Raw genomic sequence first — 20,457 nt, 5'->3', positions numbered from 1 at the left:
ATACAAGCATATTAAAAGAAACTAAGAGTATTGCAAGAGTTTTTTTGAGGTCTAATAATCATTTTTAAATATAAATGATTCTATATATTTACATGTGATTTTGCATTTCCTTTAAAAATAACTTCTCTATTTTTTGAATGCTTTTTATAATGTGTGTTATTGACATTCACCACAACACGTTAGAAAATACTAGGTCTATGGAACATGGTTTGTTACATGAGGCTAATTAGTAGTGGGAAAAAAATAAAATGAAATTGTTCTCGAGTAAATTAAGTAGGTAAGTAAAATGAACAATCATGACTCATATTGTGATACTTATGATCCACTTTAGTTCATTGATTTTTGTGGTATTTAGTCATTCATATTATGCTACTAATTCAACACAGAATCATAAGTGAAAATGCTAGATAGAACACTAGTATGTGCACTCTAACTTTAAAGATATCCTAGTCATTAAATCTTATTTGCCATCCAATAAAGTTATTAAGATGTTCAAATGAACAAGACAATTAGACAAGTATTGCAATAAAATTACAAACAAAAGAATAAGAAAAGTATTGTAATTATGCTCTATTTGGCAAAATTGGAGCTAAAACTGGTAACAAAATACTAGAAATCAATAAGATGTTGAAAATTATAAGTTGTTACGAATTATTATTATTTTTTTTTGAAGGAAATGATAAGTTGCTATCTGGTTTCCTGAACTAAATTTTTGAGTGTTTTTAATTGATAATAATATAATTACAAGACAAAAGCTAACGAACGCCTCGAGGGCGTTGTATAAGATATTAACTTGAAATACATCGATTGATGCATGATTTTGACATGCATTCTCAAATTAATATTATACTTCGTATCATTTTAGAAACTATTTTGGCGTTTGTTAGCATTCTTAGCAAGATTGTAATTACAATACTAAAAATAATATCCTTAGATGCACATTGAATCGGGTATATAATTTTTTTTTACTCCATACTAAATGTCTTAACAATAAGTCAACTATTTTTCCAATGATTATCATGATTTATTTGCTTGTTAAGTAAATTAAAATGAATAAATAAATATTTTAAGGCGGATCTATATATCCTCTTTTCTCTCTCAGTTTCCCAATGAAGAGCACTCCATTCAGGCGATTTCTTACATTTCTATCTTCCATTGAAGCATTACTTTTGAGGTAACACGTTGTTTCCCTTTTTTAATCATCGAATTTCAATTTCACAACCTAGGGTTTATCGTTAATTTAATTCTCAGTATACTCAATTTAGGTTTTTTTTTTTTTTTTTTTTTTTTTTTTTTTTTTTTTTTTTTCTAAAGTCGATTATTGATTTTTTTTTTTAACTTACTAAACTCGTCAATTTGTTGCTAAAGAAGAAAATTATGAGCTTAATTTGATAATCGAATCAAATTTTCCTTTAATATTAAGATGTAGCTATGAAATTAAACCTTTTCTTTCTAATTTTATGAGCCTAATTTGATAATTGAATCAAATTTGGTTGTTAATGTGCTGCAGAAACCCTTTAATTTTAGGATCAAACTATGAAATTGGCACTTATCTCCCTGCCCCTCCTGCCCTGGATTTGACTACTTTGATTTGTTGAAGGAGACGAAGGATTTCAGTTATTCTGTTTTGGATTTTGTAGATATGATCAATTTGGGTATTTCTCAAAATCCGTCGCTGGCAATGAATGATCTGAAGATTTGAGTACGACGCGGCGACGGTTGAGCTCCTCTTTCTATGATATTTCATTGAACTGAGTTTTTGGGGTGTTTGTTTCCATATATATAGACGTAGTATATGTTTTTATTTTTTTATACTACCTCCATTTCATAATTTTTGCAACTTTGGAATATTTTATATCTCACAAATATTACCCAAAGTTGTAAAAAATATGAAACGAAGGTAGTATATATTTTTCATTTTGGGACTAAGGCTTGTTTGTTGTTAACTTGTTTAGATTTTGGCATTATTCCGGTTACGGTAGCAGTCAATGACTTGAGGCCTTGGCTCTCGAGGCGTAAAAAGAGGAAGGTTACCATCAAGGTACAATATTTCAAATTATAATTCCTTTCTGTAATTTCAGTTATTTTTTTGTATGAAGTACTATTTTTTCATGATGAAATCATATAAAAATTGAATTGAATCTTCCAGATTTCTTGTTTTATAAAGTACTATTTTGTATGAAATCATATAAAAATGTTTTGAAACTTCCAGATTTATTGTTTTGCTGTAAATTTGTGTTTGCTGTTCACTTCACTCATTATTTCGAAACTAATGTTTGGAGTGTGATTCAATCATACTTCTCTTGATTCAATGTTGAAATATAGACGGCAATCGGAGTTCGTTTGTATTTAATGTTTTGTGTGAATTGTATGCACAACTGTTCTTGTAAATTTGTTTTTGTGAGGAAAAGGTATTAACTTGAAGTCGGAAATATGTTGTGCAATTTCTCTATGATTGGGCAATGGGCATACATTTTGATTGAGTCTTAGTACAATTTGGAACTAGAGTAATAATTTAATGACATTACATGTGCAACTGAAGGCTTCTGGAAATTGAGATACTGTAATTCTTTGATGTGGTTAAAAATAAAGCGAGGCTTATTGGGGGACCTATATAGTGTATAAGAAGGTATAAGTGTTATTGAGGGGTAATGTTAGAAAAGTTAGTAGTGGTTTCATGACTTCTATCATATGCTAATCTTTTTGTCTCCCTTAGATTAACATTAGTGCACACACAGTTGCTGCAAAGATTTTGAATTAGATCAGTGTGTATAATGTGGTGTGCAGGTTTATGAATCATGAATATCTCTTATCGGGTATTATTTTGAGCAGCCTGCATTTGGAAAGTTTTTTTTAGGCTAATTTGCAATAAATGGAATAATGCTTCCTCCTCTTCTTGTTTGGACTAACATAAGAACTAATATTGGTTGCCGTTCTATTCTAGACAACCAACATTGAACGAGATCAATCCCCGCCAGCCATCATAAAACTCAAATTTTTGTAACATCAAATCCGTTTGTGGACTCGTAGTACTGTAAATTATTTGAGAACCTGAGATTAAATCAGTGGAGAATTAGAGAATGTACTAATTTATTGACATTATTAAACCTATTTTTGTTTCATATACTTTAATTTCTATTATTTATAGGCATAGAATTTGTGTGTATGTGTATATTTCTTATAAGATTGCATGTTTCTTTTGAAAACAACTCATAATGACAACATATTATGCAATTTTCTCCTTTTGCAATTTTTGCGTATATATGTAACCATAAATCTTACTGATGATGCGGCATCTAGCTAATCACACTGCAAACTAAGTTTATAAAAGCTAAATTTGGGGACCAGGTGCTTCTTTTGCGTTCCAAAAACTAATTATTACAGCTGACTTTACAATCCTAAGTCTAAGCAATCCTCTTTATGTTTTTAAGAATCCTTTTATGTCCAAGCTACACATGCTACTTTAGCTGAAGTATAGTCCACAAATTTTATAGAATGTAACATTACACTCACCTTTTTAGGCTTCTAATCCTATTATTACTCCCTCCATCTGGAAGTAATAGTTATATATACTATTTTAAAATGTGTAGAACTGTTTTGTCACATTTTCTAGTATAGGAATGGGCTTATTATGGGACTACTCTTTGACTTAAGGTTGACATATTGTTTATAGGAAAATGACTTTTTTTTTTTTTTTTTTTTTTTTTTTTTTTTTTTTTTTTTTGTGTGTGTGTGTGTGTGTGTGTGTGTGTGTGTGTTCCATTTTCATATTAAATATTTAAAATAAATTTGAACAGAACAAAAATAAGGAAGATTATCTTAGATTTTTAGTTTAACGAGGATCTTTTTAGTAAATTATTTCCTTGAAAGAGAATATTTTAGAAATGATTTAGGCAAAAGAATTAAGGTGAGGTTTCCACTTGTCAGCCTTTGTTATTATTTTAGTAGTATGGAATATAAATAATTTCCAAAATGTCGTTACTTAAATTAAAGTGACCACGCTATATAAATGAACCATCATTATGGGTCTTTTTTCAAAAAATTATGTCATAAACACGGGGTTGACCACAATGTCTTTATTGGCGATAAATTCTCTACAAGCGTATTCGGCCGTTATTTTTGAGTAATTAGTTTGTATCCGGGAGTCAAGCTCTTATAGCCTTTACTCTTTGAGTGGAAATTATGACTATGAAAATTTGCTTTAGTCTTTAGTGGTTTTATTTGTATTTTTCTTAACAAAATTTGAGGGCTTTGATAGTATTTTACTAGCTTTATGTTCCTGTGCTACCTCCTTAAGGGTGTTTTTATTGTCCCTTGCACCTAGCTTTTACAAGACAAGCTTCTTCTATGGCCACCATATCTAAAATGAATGTATAGCATCCGTGATGAGAGTTCTTTAACTAGTTATTGTTTTATTTACCCAGAACACAATTTCAGCAAAAATTATACCTATAAGTCAATTAAAGATACTAATAAGCTTCAAGCAATATGTGTTTTTACAGGGTATATATTTGGCCAATCATTTGTATGTCTTCTGCAAAAGCAAATGTTGACACTTGTTGTCACTATAAATATGTGTGACTTTGATGTGTCAATTTTGGCCGATTTCCTTATTCAGATTAATGTAATCATTTATGTTAGTGAATGATACTGTATACACTTTCTTTTTCCTAATAACCTGAAAGTACCGTCGTGTTTTTCATTTTTGGTAGTGAATGATACAATCTTCTACCATTCAGAGTTAGTCATGCTCTTGATTTGCAAAGAGAATGATCCTTTCTTTTCTTCTACACTCCCTAGTGCCTTGATTTGGTTGTTTTTCTTTTGTAAAATGGACATATCTTTCTTATGCAATGACTAATGTATGTTATGCTTGATACATTTCTCTAATCGAACTATTGAGCCGTTTGGGGCTCTTGATTAATGTGTCTGCCACAGTCAAATGCATACGTAGTATGTTCTCCATATTTAAATTCTCTGCCTGCACCCTATCCATTTCTATAACTTAAGCCTTTTCTGTCACTGTTTTAATGATGTCAGTCTCTGTAATTCTTTATATTGAAGGGTGTTTTATTATTCTAGGTAGCTGAGGTCCTGAAATGGGCACTACAAATTACTAAACTCAAGTTTAAATCTGCAATGACATGAAGTGCACCGAAAATGTAAGGTACCTCCCTTTTTTGGTATCGTTTTGTTTTACTCATATGATAAGGATTTCTATGTTGATGCTAGCTTACCTGTAGTGAACCCTTTCCCCAGCCAAGTGGGTATTACCTAACTAGTGGTTGTCTTGTGGGCTTGGCCCATCAGATGGCAATACTTGCTAGGCTGACCGATGATTCGGTTTGGCCCCTCCTTATTGCGACTTGCCTGGAAAGTGAAAAATAATGAGATGGGGGGATGTTTTAACCGCTTTAAGGAGAAAATAGATCACAACTAAAGTGGTCAAGTCATTTAATGTTTGTATATTGTTACCACTCTAAACTTTTTCAGTGATTGGACAGTCATGCGTAGTTTTCTCTTTGCTGCTTTGCATTTTAGTTTTGTGCCCTGTAAAATGGCTTACATTAAATTAAATGTTTAAAATAAGTACAATTTCCAAGAGATTAATTAGATGATTCTTTAAAGTTTTGATATTGAGAGTTAAGCTATATTTGAATACTTATAGCCTTAAGTTTGACAATCTCTTAACGTTTCAAGCAGTTTCTTGTTTCTTTTCTTCTTGAAATTTATGCGAGCACACACGGTTAACGTTCTAGTATTCTACTCCCTCTATCCCCCTTTATTTGCTCCATTGGGGAATCGTTACTTTTTAAATTTTTTGTTGAAAAGAATTGATGAGTTAGAAAAGTGGTGGGGGTTAATGGAGTGGTTGTGAGAGTAAAAATGTGGTTCCTACAATCAAAATTAGTATGAGGCAAGTTTAAAGGGATGAACTGAAAAGGAAAATGGGGCAAACATATATACATATGTTCATGTGATCATGTGAGAACCATGTTTATGGTGATAACCACTCTTACGATGAGAACTAGGACTGTTCATGACCGGGTACCTGAAGAGCCGGGTACACACTTTTGCGGGTAGTAAAGTACTTGGTCCATGACCCGACTGGCGAACTTCGGGTACCCGGTTATAGGGTACCCGGATTTCACGGGTCGGGTCACCGGGTATCCGTTTAAAACGAACTTTAAATTAAATATTTGAATAGATGTTATCTACATTGTACTGATATTGTTACAATCCTATAATAATTTCACACAAAACCAAAACTCAAACTTTGTACTCTTAAAATTCATCAATACGAATGCAATTATTATTGCAATTAACTAAAACCAAAACCCTAACTTATGAAATTACAAATTCACAATATTTCCCCCAAATTATGTACTCAATCACTCAGTCGTTACCGCCGTCGCTGTTAATTCATCTCCGTTGGTGGTCTGTGGGTGGTGGTGGTGGAAAGAGGGGATTTGATGTGGTAGTGGCCTGGTTAAAATTCTCGGGTCATGGGTCGAGCTTTGATGTTACTCGGGTACCCGCGATCCGCTAGATAGCCTTTAAAAAAAAAAACCTGCTAGGTTAAAAAAAAATTTGGGCTTTTTTCCTCGAAACTTCAACTTCCCCTCTCTCTCTCCTCTGCCCCATCCCTTCTCACACAGTCACACTACTCTTACGCCTCCTTTAACTAATCTGCTATGGTGAAACAACATGAAGACAACACTCTAACCTCACAATTTTCCAAGTCAATACCTCCTCTCCACCTAAAAAACTCATCATCATTTATCATTATCATAGTACTCTAACATTCAACAAATACTCCACCATGACTTCCGGCCAATCTCCGATCATCGTCAAGACCAGGCCACTACCGCATCATCCCCCCTTTCCACCACCACCATCCTCATACCATCAACGAAGATGAGTTAACGACGGCCACGTAACGACCGAGGGATTGAGTACATAATTTGAGGGAAATATTGTAAATTTGTAAGTTCATAATTTAGGGTTTTGGTTTTAGTTAAATGTAATAATAATTGCATTTGTATTGATGAATTGTAAGAGTACAAAGTTTGAGTTTTTGTTTTGTGTGAAATTAACAATATTAATACAATGTAGATAACATCTATTCAAATATTAATTGATTGCAATTTTTTCATATATTTATATTAATTAATTGTATTTTTTAATTTAAATTTCGTTTTGAACGGGTACCCGGGACCCGACCCGTGAAATCCATATCGGGTACCCGAAGTTTGCCGGTTCGATCATGGGCCGAGTACTTTACTACCCGCAAAAGCGGGCACCCGACTCTTCTGGTACTCGACTTCGGGTACTCGGTTATGAACAACCCTAGTTTTCACCGTAAGAGTAGTTCTCACATGAACCTAAATCTATATACTTCCTCTGTTTTTTTAGTTGACACCTTTCTATGATCACGCTTGCTAACGCATGTTTTTAACGATTAATATCTCTAATTATTAACATTGCAAAATTATAAAAAGTGGGTATTAATAAAATATACATTGAGAAGATTCAAATAAGATCCCACATGACTATGTTTTATCGTATCTATAAATCACAAAAGCAAGTCAAAGTGCAATGTGTCAATGTGTGAACAGTGTAAAAGTCAAACGGTGTCTACTAAAAAAAACGGAGGAAGTATTTATATGTATACATTTTAAAATAATTACCTTTCTCATGGTCCTCAATTCTACATTCTTTATTATGTCTCCTATCTCATACCCTAATATTTAATTTCCCAACACATCACACCACACCACATGTACACCTTATATAATTCTCATGTCATTACGGAAGTTAGTGTGTAACCCAAAAAAAAAAAAAAAGAAAAAAAAAGTAACATTCTGGCCATTGTATGAGTTTTAGACCTTGTTTGGTGGCAGCGTTTGAGGTATCAGTTAGTGTTTTGACCAAGTTCAAACACTACTTGAAGGGGTTTGGTAAGGTATTGGTTCCGGTAGCGGTTAGTGTTAGAGGTACTGTTTGGGTAACTTTTCTCGAACATTAAAATTAGTAGCGTTTTAAAGATAGCGGGTACGGGTTTTAAAATTTGGTTACTTTTTTAAACAATATGTATGTTTTTTAATATTTCGGTCTAGAAAATCCCTTTTTTGTGTTTTTGCGCTTTGTCCCAGACCTAGATCTACGGCAGAATTCCTAATATTTCAACCGCTACTTTTGCTAAACACTCATACTATCCAACGTTACTTTGACAACTACTCTCTATCTGCTACTAATTGATAGTGATACACGCTATTCGACCGCTAGTTTTGTCGAACAAGGCCTTAGAGAAAATACTGATGGATTTGGGATGTATTTGGCACTAGCTTTAAACTAGTTTTACTTGATAAAAAATTTGAGTGTTTGACAGTACTAGTTTAGGACCTTGGGGTAGCTTTTTGTGGTGGAGGTAGCTTTTAAAGGTAATTTAATTTATACTTTTAGGAAAAAATATTAATTTTTATTTGTAACAGTTATTCAACAGCTAGTTTATTGAACATTCATATTTTAATTATCTCTTAACAACTAACACTTACCTCCACAACTATATTTTGCTGAACACGAATTGACTAACGAATAACTGAACTCATGAAAATTTAAAATAGGTAGATAACGCTTTCAATTTGCCATGTCCGGAGACTCAATGACTCTTTGAGTTACACATACGGTTAACAAAGTACTAGAAGTAGAAACTGAACTAACGGGCATCTTCTTCTTTCACCGGAATGACAAGAGAGGATGGGATGTGCATGCAGCCACATCTTTGAAAGATATATGAAAATTAGACAACTACTGAAAAAGAAAATGTTACTGTCACGAGTCTCACCGCCTTGGATCCATATGCGTCTTCAGAGTCGCAAAGTGAGATCAAATTGGTCTATATCACCAGTTTGGTCGCTATCAAGATCTATTATTATTGGGATGGGATGGTCAAGCTGATCTATCAAGGGCATTAAATTTGCGTTGCTGGTTTCTTGTGTTTCTTGTAACGCGATATGCTGCTCTGCTTGGACCAGTTGGGTCTGAACAGGTCTCCATTCTTCAGAACCTGGTGTTCCTCTCTGCATCTGAATTCTGTTGCTTCTAGGAATTCTCCTCGCCGGCTGGGCTGGTGATGGAAGTATTTGACGGAAGGGATTGAAGAGCAGATTTCTTTCTCTTAGTTGCCGAGTTTGCTCTGTTTGATGTTGGTTGTGGATGTTGTTGATTGTTGCTTCTAACATATGACTGTTAGCATGATGTCTGATTCCCTCAATATCAACTGAGGTGAAGCGACATTGTCTGCAAGAAAATCGGGCTATAAATATTTGTCTTGGTTGAATAGGTCGACCATTGCGAGTCATAATCAACGGGGCAAGATGGGGAAGTTAAGAAAGGTGTAAGTGATTAGAAAGCTTAGTCTACTACCATAGTAGGTGATTTGCTCAATGCATGTGAGCTTAAATAATCCCAGTTTTTTTTTATTTTTTTGTTTAAAATGTGTATGAGATAAGTGTGCATTTATTATGTCATTTCTTACTCGCCCTATATCTGACCAAATAAAGAAAAAAAATCCACGGTTGAAAACTTGATTTCAGCATTAATTGTCAACTTGTATAGGTCATCTGTGCACCCATTGTCGGGAGGCCTTTAAGGGTGTTTTCTACGTGTTGCAAGAAAGAGGTGCAGGTGGCTATTGAGAAAATTTCTGTTTCATGTGATGTTTTGTGTGTATCCCACATCAACTTAAATGCAGAGAGTATTGTGGATGGCCGTTGCACTAGGAGCCATGATGAACAACCTAGTCAGATGAAACAAATGTAATAGTGCGTTGACCTAGTGGATTAGTTTTTCTTGGCAGTTTCAAAGACGTATCTTGGCAACAGGTAATTAAAGATGATATGGCATTATATTACTTTACAACAGATTGCATTGAAAGATTTTACCTGTTACATGTATTGAAGTCATACCTTGAAGAGAAGTACATACATTTTTTTATTGACTGTTGACCAATGCTTTGGTGGATTCTATATTTTGTTGCTATATATATACTTCCTCCATTACCTAAATATTGCACCATTTACCTTTTAAGGAAGGTTCACAAGCATGGTACCATTTCTATATTAGGAAAACAAGTACCTCCTTTTACACTGTGAATACCCAATATACCCCTTTCCTCTTAATACTTGTTACTAGTTTATGCTTGCAATCACATGGGCAAGTTTGTATTTTTTCTTCTCTCTTTCCTTTCCCACTACCTAAAATATTGTGCACTTCCCGAATTTGGGGAATGGAGGAAGTGCAATATTAGTGGAACGAAGAAAGCAAATACATTATGTCAGTTCATGAAAGTTCTTTACACTTGCTTTATTTTATTTTTGGCCAACTCCATTTACATTACCCAACAATATATTTTTTCTTTCTTACACCCACCCGAATGTTAACCTCTCTTTGCATAGTAACGCACAAACTCTGTTTTGCTCTTTCTCTCTCAACCTTTTTTTTTTTTTTTTTTTTTGTATAATTAAATTATTCTAACTTTTACACTGTCTACATAAATAAAAATAAATCCACGCCCCTACAATTTATTCCTAAACATTATTATACGTGCCCAAATTTTAGTTAACATTCATTAAGGGTGGCATTGTAGAATTTCATTTCCTTTATCCAAAAATATTTTTGCTTATTAATTTTGACATCCATGCTAAAGGGTTTAGTAGGGTGGGGTAGACTTTGTTATAGGTAGTGAGGATATAAGAATAAAATAGTTGATTAATATGGTTTTATGAGGGAACAATGGGAAAAACAATGAGAAAAGAGAAAAATTAAAATGAATGGGAACAATGGAAAAAATCAATGCTAAACGAAAGTATTTCCCTATACTATTTCATTTTTTTGACCTTAGAAAGAAATACTTAATGTTTTAGAATATATTCCAATTCCCTCGATATAGTCTTCCTCATCAACTTCAATTGATATCCGATTAGTTTTGTAGCTAGACTTTGACTCTGAAAGCTTGGAATATCAATTCTAAAATTTGATTGTTTGGTTAAGTTTGCAGGATTTGGCATCTTTAAAACTCATTCGAAATTTGAACGAAATTAGGATGTCAATATAGAATATTGATTATCAATGATTTTCATTTGAGAAGATGACCTTTTTTTATTTATTTTTATTTTTTTTTACGAGGGTACAAAATCCTATTAGCTTTTATAATTTAACCAACCTAAATCATTCTTTTGGATGGTGTACAAGAACAAATGATTAAAAAAAAAAAAAACCAATAAAATATGAGGCCGTGGTTATGGCCATTTGTTTGGTTACAAGTACCTATGAAATTGTCACAAGGGTGTTGGCAAATTGGCTAGGGATGTATTTTCTTTTATTGTTCCTCAATCGCAACGTGCTTTTGAGAAGGGACGACAATTCTTAGATATTGTTCTTGTGGGTAATGAGGTGCATGAAGTTCTCTGAAGTGGGGTACAAGGGTTTGGTTTTGAAGCTAGATTTTAAGGCATACAATATGGAAAGTTGGTGTTTCTTAGATTTCATGTTGGAGATGATAGGTTTATTGGTGGAGAACCCTTAATTAAAGGGTGCTTGTTAATAGTGAATGAGTCTCTTAAAGAGTGGTTTACTTCATCTCTCGACATGGAGATCTCATTTCTCATTGTCGATATGTTTGGTAGGATGCTTGAGAGGGGTGTATTGGAGGGTTTAATCAAGGGTTTCAAGGTTGGGAGAGAGGAAATGCAGGTTTGCCACTTACGTATTATGTAGATGATGCCATTTGTTTTTTGCTGAAAAAGTGTAAGAAGGCGCTTAGTATCTTGCATATCTTTGGATTGATTTCATGATTGAAGATTAACCTTTCTAAATGTAGCCTAGCCGGTGTCCGAATGTGCTTTGGGAATTTATTTGGTTGAGTTTGAGATTCTTGTTTAATCTTTTCGGTTCGCCTCTTGGAAGCAATCCACGCTTGTAGTTTTGGAGACTCCCCGACAGCCTTTTATCTCTCAAATTTCTACTACTTAGGCTCTGTTTTCTTCGCCTTATTTTTTGCTAAATTGAATTTATTTTAATTGAACTTGAATAATTTTTACCGAACTTAAATTATTTTTATTGAAGTTGAATTTATTGATTAATTTATTTTTACTAGATACTCTATTATATGGGTTCTTATTTTTAATAAACTGAAATTAATCAATTTGTACTAATTATTGAAAAATCTTGGGTGTGGTTGATGTTAGTAACATGAACTGGTGCATGGAGGCTGGAGTAGATATCCCATATCGGACTGCACCAACCAATGGCACAAATTTAGTGTAATTCTTTGTACAGAAGGCCCTTTTTAGTGTTTCTGACTTGCTGATTTATATTAATTCGTTATTTTATGTTAAAAAAAAAAAAATCTGTTGATGAATAATAAATTACAATTGCAGTGTTAATTTTTTTTTTTTTTTTTTTAATTTATATAGGGTTTTATTTGGACTATATGACTTCTTTGAGTCTCACAGTTGAAACTTGCGCGAAAATATTCACTTTTTACTTCAAGGACAAAGAGCAAGATGGAACTTGAAAGAGAATGCCAAGGGCTTCAGCCAAGGAAAAAGAGCAAGATATATGCAAGACAGCAAGATTCAAATTGAAGTAGGAAATCAAGGGTTTTAGCCAAGGATAAAGAGTAAGATTTATGCATTACCTGCTCTTACAACTCCTTGTCAAAACCCTTGGCTTTCTGATTATGAATCTCTTATGAATCTGACTGTCCTTTCTTATTGTAGTTTTACCTTCATAATTAGTATTTCTATAAGATGACCTTGAGTTTATTATTTATACGGTTGTGCAAGCTCTTGGTGCTCAGTATGATTAAGTAGGCTTTATGTGGCATTTTGTTTTTAATACACAATGATAAGTAACGAAAAGTTGGTTTGTTTTGCCTTTAACTAACACGTATCTCATAATTTTGTGACAGTACAGGTCTGTGGAATTCTTTTTTTTTTGTTTTCCCCTCCACTTTCTATGTTATTGAAGAATGAAGATGTGCCTGAAAATGCTACCCAAAGCTTAAACTCAGGTAATGTGCATCCCTTACTTTTGAATGTCTGAATATTTGTGTGGAGGATGTAAGGGTTTGTTTGATTGACAAAAAAAACATGGGAAATGAGACTTCTTAGGAATTACAAGTTAGGTGTGTTGTTTGGTTGACAAAAGTTTGGTGAAGTGGGGGAAGTGAAAGTGTTTAACTTCCTAGGAATTTACACTTCCCACAAAATGTAGGAATTTACTTAATTCCCCCTAGGTAAGTAGAAATTCTCATGATAAGTTACTTCCTTCATTGTTGACCAAACAATTTTGGAAAATTCCCATGAATTTGATTATGAAATTTATTTCCCATTAATTTGAAATTAGTGGGAACTTCTACTTTCTATGTGAAGATTGTGAACCAAACTACCACTAAGTTTTCCAAGTCGCATTACTGTCATATTCAGTTGTTGATTTTATTATAAACCTTACAACATTTTCATTTTTTCTAAGGCACAACTTTGACTAATTATATATTACAATATATGCATGGGGATTAATTAAATGGCAGCTTAGGCTGTGATATTCATATGCTTTCTTTGTTTTTTATAATTTTCAACCCCTCCATTCTCACACTTGCCAATGAGTAATTTCAGTCATTAAGTAGTTTAGGTGAAAAAAAAAAACTACATCAGCTAATTCACATTTATGCTTTTTTAGTACTATTAGGTATAAAAAAAAAAAATTAAAAAAAATGAAAGGATAATAACAATCTCTAGTCTCATACTCCTTGGAAGGAGAAATATTTTTTTATTTTTTGGTATTAATTCTTTTACATTCTTTTTCATGGATTTGACTTTTCTAATGCACGATGGAAGTTGCTTCTGCCTAGGGACTTATTGGCAATGCTTCAATTTGTTCCTTATTAGTTGTTTGATGTTCATGTGTGCCATCTTACTCATTTATTCATTCTTATCAACAAAATAATACAAGTCTGCAAGGCCTTAATCCCTAAAAAAAAAAAAAAAAAAAAAAAAAAAATCTGATAATAAGAGAGGAAAACCCACCGAGTGAAAAACACAAAAAGCTTTTGAAAACCTTAACAAAGGAAAACACATAGAGTGTGCAAAACACATAGAGTTTTGGTAAAAAGAAAGTACACTCCACTTTGCCTTCCATTGCCATATTGTCCTTGTTGTAAGTTTTTTTTTTCTTTCTTTTTTTCCCACTACCCCTTACGAACCTATCACTTTGCCACTCTTAGTTTCCTTACCGGAACCTCACTTGATCCTGTCTTACATGGCCAAATCACCTTAGGCGATTCTTCCTTGTCTTCTTTTCAATAGATGTAACCCCCACTTTTATATTATTTTATTTTATTTACTTTATTTGAAAATATCTCATTCCCGAATCGGTCCTTTCTTGTATGGGCTCATATCCATCGTAGCATATACATCTCTGCCACACTCCTTATTAACGTTAAATGCTTCACAACCTAGGTAGAATATCTCCTTCAATTTATGGGGCATGCCAGAATCACATAAGCACTCTTCCACTTCAACCAACCTACTTTGATTCTATGAACAACATCTCCATCCAATTCCCCATCCTATTGAATAATAAGTCTTAAATATCATAAGCACTGTTTGTCCCTGCCTTCCTGTTTCTAACTCTGCCAAACTTACATTCCAAATTTTAAGGCATACTTATATTCAATCTGTCTCTACAATTCCAACTTACTTTTCCACGTTTTCATTCCTCTCATTAAAGAACAAAATATCATCAGCAAGCATCATGCACCATGGTATATCATCTTAAATTGAACTTGTCAATTTGTCTATGACTATGGAAAAAAAAAAGGGCTAAGTGTAGAACCTTGATGTACTCCAATTGTAGTAGGGAACTCTTATGTCTTTCCATGAAATGATTTTATTTGTTAAGCCCACCAAATTATCTCCCTCAATACCTTATCTTAGGCCTTTTTCAAATCATTGGAAAATGATATGTAAATCATTCTTATCCCAATAGCTCTCCATTTGCTATCTCATAAGGTGAATTGCATCACTTTGAAAGCCAAATTGGTTCTCCAAGATCTTCACTCTCCTCCTTAACCTTTCTTCGATCACTCACCCACAATGTTTCAAATTATGACTTGTTAGTTTGATCCTTTGATGTCGTTCTGTTAGTAGTATCTTATTATTACTCCAAATCTTGTTGAAGAATTTTGTCAACTATTCAATCTCATTGAAGAATTTTGTCAACTATTCAATTTTCTCTCTCTCTCTCTCTCTCTCTCTCTCTCTCTCTCTCTCTCTCTCTCTCTCTCATACACCTTTAAACCTAAACATCATCACGCTCAACTAATTCCTCCAATCCCATCTTCTCAATGCCATTGACTTCTTTTTCTTATTCTTCGCCTGTTGAATGATATTGTGAGGGATACTTATATCTCCAATATGTTGGATCCAATCTCCATTGAACAATCTAATATAGTAGGATCTTCATGACTCCATCTATCCTTTATCTCGTACCTGAACCGGAACTACTTGGTGATATCTCTTGTCTTTCTATCTCGTATACTCGGAAGACTATAAATGCATTCTACCCTTTCTTTCGTATCGAAGCTCGCGTAAAGGTCTTGATTCACCTTCACTTTTGCATCTTGCACAACCTCCTTTTGCTTTTCTTCTAGTCTCTTTTTATACTTCTCATAATTCTTATCACTCTTACATCTTGTTTGCTCTTTATCACTTGTATTTCTTATTTCCACCAAGCTGATAGCTTACTCGGTGGCATGCTTCTTCTTTTGCCGCAATGTTGTGCTCCTTTTTGTCCCTGAAGCTGTATTTAAATCTATGATATAAAGACCAATTCTTGCATTACCATCTTTTGCACAATTTTTTGTTGGTTCTCATTTTAATTTAGGCTCCACTTGTGGTCTTTGTTTCCATTTATACATATATAAATCCTACCACAAAAATCAAGCACCAGTTTCACCTTACAATTAATGTAATTATTTTCTCCATGCATCCTTACTAAAAAGAAGTCTATTTGACTAAGTCATTAGCTAAGAGTTTTTTTTACTTAAACCCAGTGTTCATTATACCCAAGTCGTATCCCAATGTGAAATCCAAAATATCATTTTCAACTTCATTCTTATCTCCATAACCAAAATCTCCACGGATGCTTTCACAACCATCTCATTAGAACCACATGTTAGTTGAGATCACCTTACAATCATAGTGTTTAAAGGGACTAACTTTAAAATCATGTTATACCAATGCAAATTTTAAGCTACCCCAAATTGGCTCAAAGTTACCCTATAAGGCAATAATAGTTAGATGTACACTTAATAAAGGTATTTGTTCCATGAATCCCTAGTGTGTTGCTTTTTTCCTACATAAGATCTCTGTCTTAATGTTGTGAGCCTAGCTTCAAACTATGAAATTAAATTAAGGCTATTCCTTTTTGTGAAAGACATTCTGTAAGGAATTTTTGATTTGTGTTTCCGCAAAATGCAGTTACATATCCGTTATAGACTGCTCTTTTAACGTATCAGCAGTTACCATATCTTGTTAAAATGGTTAAACATATTGAATTCACATGTAAGATAAGTCACACGATTAGTTGCATATCTTAGTGGGGGTAATGGCTTTCATAGGGTGGGCCACTAAGGGTTATAGGGGGAGTTTTCATTGCCACGATATGCAGAAAAAGAGGGAAGAACTTTATGGAGCATACTTAATAGAGTGAGAAAAACTTTGTTGAATGAAGTAAAGAATACATTTCAAAACTCTTAAATTACAACGGGGGCTCAAGTAAGGCGGAAGAGGAGAATGAGTGTCTTCAAAAATAGTCTCACATCAAATGATTTCCAAAATGAGGTGGCAAATTTGAGAATTTTTCAAAATTGTTTTCATTCCAGATCATGTGAAAAAAAAAATCATTTAAAAAAGTAATTGAAATATATTACTATTATTGTCTGTATGTCGTGGCTTCGCCAATGATAATTGAGAAGTGACATTTTGAGACTCATAAGAGGGTCTACATTTGAGCCTCAAAATGAGTAAAACGAAAATAGATGTTAGGTGTATTGGAAATTGATTAAAAAAAATAATAACTTTTCAATCTACAATGTGCTATCCACATAGCGCGTCTTAGCACCCTTGATATGCGTCGCGATTGTTAATGCAATCACAATTCTTATGCAACGCCTTGTGCCAGATTGGGAATCCAGGAGTCTACTTTTAACATAATAAGTGTTCTAAAATTGGTTGCTTAACTTGCTTTGTCTTTTATTATTCGCCTTTAATAGAATATGTATGCTCGTATCTAAATTAGCAAGGACTTGTATGAGAAAGAAAAATGCAATAGATTCCATTACACTGTGTCGTTACAGGCGTACATTAAGAAAAAAAACCCCTCTAGAAAGGCATGTAGACTACATGAAAATCTATTGAATCCTGATTCCTGAACCTGTGTACTAAAAAATATATTTTAAAATCAAAGGATGTAAAATAAAAAGATTCTTAGATAACACAGAACATATCCCTTGACTTAGAGCTTCAATGTCAGATCTAGTTTTAGGTGCTCACATGTTTCATCTTCTCCATCCAGATCAATCATTGTTGGTATCGGCTTTTCCAATTGTCTGAGGTACCAAACAGTTCTGTTGTCTGCTAACTGATCATCTCCATTCCGCCCTCGATTATCTGGGAATGGCACTTGCGGAGGTGAAGCTTTCTGAACCGATGGCATTTGGTGAAGGACAAACTGACTGCCACTTGCAACAGTCCTTCCTGATGTTGAGTTTGGAAATGGAAAGGAAACACCCAAGCTACCATGATTCACAACAGGGTACCTTGGTTGTACCAAGTTTTGAGTTTGTGTAGAAGCAATAAAAGGGCGGCTTTGAGCTATTGGTGCCCTTTCATGCTGCAAAGTTCTGAAGCCATTTGGGAAATATGGGTGGTGTCGCTGCTGAAAGGTGGATGGTGGAGTGAGGCGGGGTTGGAAAGGATTGTTGGTAATGATTCTCTCTCTGTTCTCTCTCTGTCTAGCTATCAAGGCAGCCGTTAGATTATTTTGGGTTCTCCGAGCAAACTCATTTTGATGAGACTCATAGTGCTCTATTAGAGAATGGCTGCTGAGGAATACCTTCTCACAAACTCGGCATGCAAGCACCATAGGACTCATAGCATAAGGCCTAGAATGCTCGTTGCTGTAGAGACGGTGAGGATTTGAGTTCCACCGCGTAGACATTGTGAAAACAATTACTTGAGAGAAAAACGAAGGGGAGGGATAGGTGAAGAGAGAAAGGAAGAAGAGACAAGGTACACATTTCGCCGTGGGGGAGCAGGGTAATATATAGCTGAGTTTTTCGCCTTTTCTATAGATCAATGGGTAGGATAATGATCTTCTCTATCCTTTTTGGTTTTGCCATCTACGAATTTTCTGTCTCATTTATGATTCTTCTTACAATTTTGATAACCTAATACCTATAATTATTTCTTTAATCATAAAAATGGTCAAGAATTTTATTATAGAAGGTTAAGGTAATTGAATGAAAGTCTCCTAATATCAGGAACTCCTGATTTCTTACTTTATTAATTTGAAAATCTGATATGGGCAAGAACATTTTTAGAAACTTAGGCTGGCATTAAAAATGTGCATGAATCATTTATTGTGTATCCCTATAAAATTAATATTTTGGGTGAGAAAGCAAGGGAGATGATATAAATATTTTTACAGCTTCATATTGCCTCAATTAATATCTCCACTTTGCTTCTTTTCCTTTTTTCCTAGGTTATTAAAGGTCCAAATGCAAATTTTGCCAGCTAATAATATAATTATGTAAGCTTTTTAGTTTAATAGAAATTTTCTTGGCTTGATATTTTCCTATTGTAGTGACCTTTTACATTAATCTTAAGTAATATATCTTTCATGATTTCATTGTCTATCTGTACTTCCATGAATAATATATTTTTAATCTAATTTCTATAATTATCTTATTTGTTTCATTGATATGCAGCATCTATTGTGATTTTGTTAATTATTGCCCAACCTAAGAAACAGATGTCTTATCCACTTTCTAAAACATTCATTTAATCCACACGTGTTAGAACATATTACCTCTGCTTCCAAAAGTTCACACACAAATTAATGCATTTGAAGAGAAGATTGCTAATAGAAGTTAAAAAGGTGAAGGAATGTAAGAAAGTTGTTAATTAATTATGACTTTATGAGTGGATTAAAAAAATATACTACCTTTGTTTCATATTATTTGTAACAATTATATATTTTCTACTTATATTTCATGTTAAATCGTTGCAAATAATATGAAGCTGAGACCCTGTTCACTTCTCCTTAAAAAAAATAATATGAAGTAAGTTAAGTAAAAATAATTTCAATAAGTTCAATAAAAATAATTTTAGTTCAGTAAACATAAGTAGTTTAATAAAATTCAGTAACTTTAAAGAAGAAATATAATAGAAAATCAGTAAAAATAATTTCAGTTTAGCAAAAATAATTTCAGTTTAGTAAAATTAATTTCAGTTCAGCAAAAATAATTTCTATTAAGTAAAAATAATTTCAGTTCAGCAAAAATAAGGTGAAATGAACCGAGCCTGAGGTAGTAAATATTGTGGAGTAAAACGAGTGAGGCGGTAAAGAGAATTTGCTAAAAGTAAAATACTCCTTCCGTTTCATAGTAATTGCAACATTAGGGTATGGATTAAGTTTTAGTAAAACTAAAGGGTAGGTACTGATACAAGATTTTTTATAATATAAAATAAAGTTAGTATGAGTGAGGAATAATTAAAAAAAAAAGTTGTACATGGGGTTGGTAGAAGAGAAAAATAATAAAATATTTGTGAAAGTGAGATTAGTAGAAAAGAAAACAATATAGTAATAATAGTGGGTTCTTTTCAAATATAAAGTGTTGCAATTATTATAAAACGAATGTTAAAGAAAAGTGTTTCCGATTGTTATGAAATGGAGTTTGTTTATCAAATCATGAACGATTTAGTGTAGTGTTAGTGATCAAATCATGAGCGATTTGTTTATCAGTCTAGCCGATTTCATAAATAAGCCCTTTTGCGTAAATAATCCTGAATTTGTGATAAAATCATAAACGATTTTTTTTATTAATCTAGCCGATTTCATATTAAAATTGCGTTTTTCACATTTAAAATTATCAAAATTATTATGCTAATTAAAAAGTGAGTAAATAAATCAATACTCACGAACAAGTCAATAACTTTCCTTAAATAAGCTTTGGGCTTTTCTTATAAACAAACATGCTCATGAACAAATAAACGACTTTGTATATTAACATCAATAAATAAAGGAGCTATTTTTTATTTTTTTTTAAACGGTAAAATGCATGGTGGGCCCTCACCCTATCACAGGATTGGAGGGCTAGGTGAGCAA

The 20,457-nt window shown here is 33.2% G+C and overlaps 1 long non-coding RNA gene across 7 annotated transcripts; it reads left to right on the top strand.

The window, feature by feature from the left end:
- Positions 1-1,045: 1,045 nt before the first annotated feature.
- LOC110718204 lies at positions 1,046-18,973 on the top strand. Of its 7 annotated transcripts, none has more exons than XR_002510857.1 (9): positions 1,046-1,174; positions 1,511-1,718; positions 1,956-2,041; positions 5,083-5,167; positions 9,622-9,887; positions 12,252-12,326; positions 12,480-12,685; positions 12,982-13,078; positions 17,644-18,973. It is a non-coding gene; the product is annotated as an uncharacterized LOC110718204 (long non-coding RNA). The 7 variants fall into 7 exon arrangements; XR_002510854.1 differs by having other exon boundaries at positions 12,977-13,078; XR_002510855.1 differs by lacking the exon at positions 12,252-12,326 and having other exon boundaries at positions 1,047-1,174; positions 12,977-13,078.
- The last annotated feature ends 1,484 nt before the right edge of the window (positions 18,974-20,457 follow it).

Source organism: Chenopodium quinoa, unplaced genomic scaffold (assembly GCF_001683475.1).
Source record: "Chenopodium quinoa cultivar QQ74 unplaced genomic scaffold, ASM168347v1, whole genome shotgun sequence".
Classification (NCBI taxonomy): domain Eukaryota; kingdom Viridiplantae; phylum Streptophyta; class Magnoliopsida; order Caryophyllales; family Amaranthaceae; genus Chenopodium; species Chenopodium quinoa.
The sequence above is the reverse complement of the archived record's forward strand: the minus strand, read 5'-3'. Positions and strand labels throughout refer to the sequence as shown.